A 1,835-nucleotide genomic window follows, 5' to 3' on the forward strand; every position below is an offset into this window, starting at 1 on the left:
AGTTGTAAGGGTTAGTGAACCATGTCAAAGGCTGCAGTAGAAGAGGATAAACACTGAAAAAAGGCCATTTGTTTTGACATTTAGGAAGTCACAGATGATGTGAAAGAAAATAGCTTCAGTAAAGTAGTAAGACCAGAAATCTGAGTTTGAAGCTGAGTAGTTCTTACTTCTTTAGAAAAAAAGCCCCACTTAAATAATTTGTCAGTAAAGTTTTGCCTGTAGTCTAGCCTTGAAGGTTTGGGGAGCACTGACTGGCCAGGGTTCAGTGAACTTACAGCTAGTCTTTTCTGAGCTCGTGTTTGACCTTTTGGATAAACACCCCCAGCTACTCTTATCTAGAGGGTAGGCCAGTAGTAGGCAGTTTTGCATAATTAGCCTAATTATGACGTATTCAATAACTTTGAGAGACTTTATTTCAGGGTGAGTAGGCTGCCAATGCCAGTTCTAATATTTATCATGACAATGGCATTGGAATAAACTGCTATCATCCTAGAATAAGGAGCAGGGGGCAAAGCCCAGGAAAGCTATAAATGGGGAACACTATTTTAATACTTTCATAATGCCATTTTCAAGTATATATGATGACTGAGTATAATACATATTTTCCTAGCTGTCTCTTTTGACTATTAATTTTTACTGTTGCCTTATCTCAAAGCATAATTGGAACACTTGCTTTTCTGGAGTTAACTGAAGTAGAATAGATTTTGTTACATGTCCAGATTTTGCTCTGTATGTAACAATGTAACAGACACATTTAGAACATCTTTTCAGGGCAGCAAATTATACGTAGAATTTTAATTTTTTAAAATAGATATATAAAATTTAAAAATAAATGTATTTTATCAATATATTTTATTTAATATTGCCTAAATTTCCTCCCTGAATCCCTTTTCTCTTCCCAGAGAGTCATATCACATGACATAGGATTGTTTAAAAAGAAAAAAATCAGTAAACTGATAAAATCAATCAATATACTGAAAAAAATGATCTGTCAACATATGCAATCCACAATCATGTACCTCTTCCCCACCTCTGCAAAGGAGTTGGGAGAGTCATCTTCTCTTTTCTCCATTTTAGGGTCATGCTTACTCTTTGTAATTTTTCTACATTCACTTGTAAATGTTTTGTGGTTTTTCTTTCTATTTACATTGTTGTCATTATGTCTATTGTTTTCTTAGCTCTACATTTTGCATCAGTCTTTTCATGCTTCTTTGTATTCATCATTTTCATTGTTTTTCGCAGCACAGGAATATTCTGTTACATTCATGTACCATGTAGCTAATTTGTTTAGCTATTCGCCAAAAGATATGCATCTATTTTGTTTCCAGTTCTTTGCTGCCACAAATAGATTTTATTTTTCATCCCTTCATTTTAACTTTGTATATATCTGTATGTTTCAAAATGATTGCTTTTATGTAGCAGATTATTGTTCTGAAAAACCAGTAATTCTATTCCTTTTTTATTGAATAATTCAATGCATTCACATTTAGGGTTATATACTTAAGTTTATGTTTTTTTCATGATTTTTTTTTGTTTTCTCCTCTCTTAAGTCGGCACTTTGTTTCTGTAGATTGTTTTGTTTACATTTATCTGATCCCCATCTCCTGTACTTAACTGTTTCTCCCACCCTCTGGTTACCTGCCCAAACCCAAATCCCTTAACTTTACTTTTATTGCCATTCTACTTTTTCCATTGTTATTATTTTACCCCTCCCTTTCCAAGCTCAGTTAAGAATATGGTAGTACCTAATCTTCCTTTTCTACACCCTTGCACTCTCCTATTTCATCTTTCTCTTTATTTCAATAACATTAATTTGTAGGGCCTCTTCCCAAAAA

Source organism: Phascolarctos cinereus, unplaced genomic scaffold, assembly GCF_003287225.1.
Source record: "Phascolarctos cinereus isolate Bilbo 61053 unplaced genomic scaffold, phaCin_HiC Scaffold_726;HRSCAF=1367, whole genome shotgun sequence".
NCBI lineage: Eukaryota > Metazoa > Chordata > Mammalia > Diprotodontia > Phascolarctidae > Phascolarctos > Phascolarctos cinereus.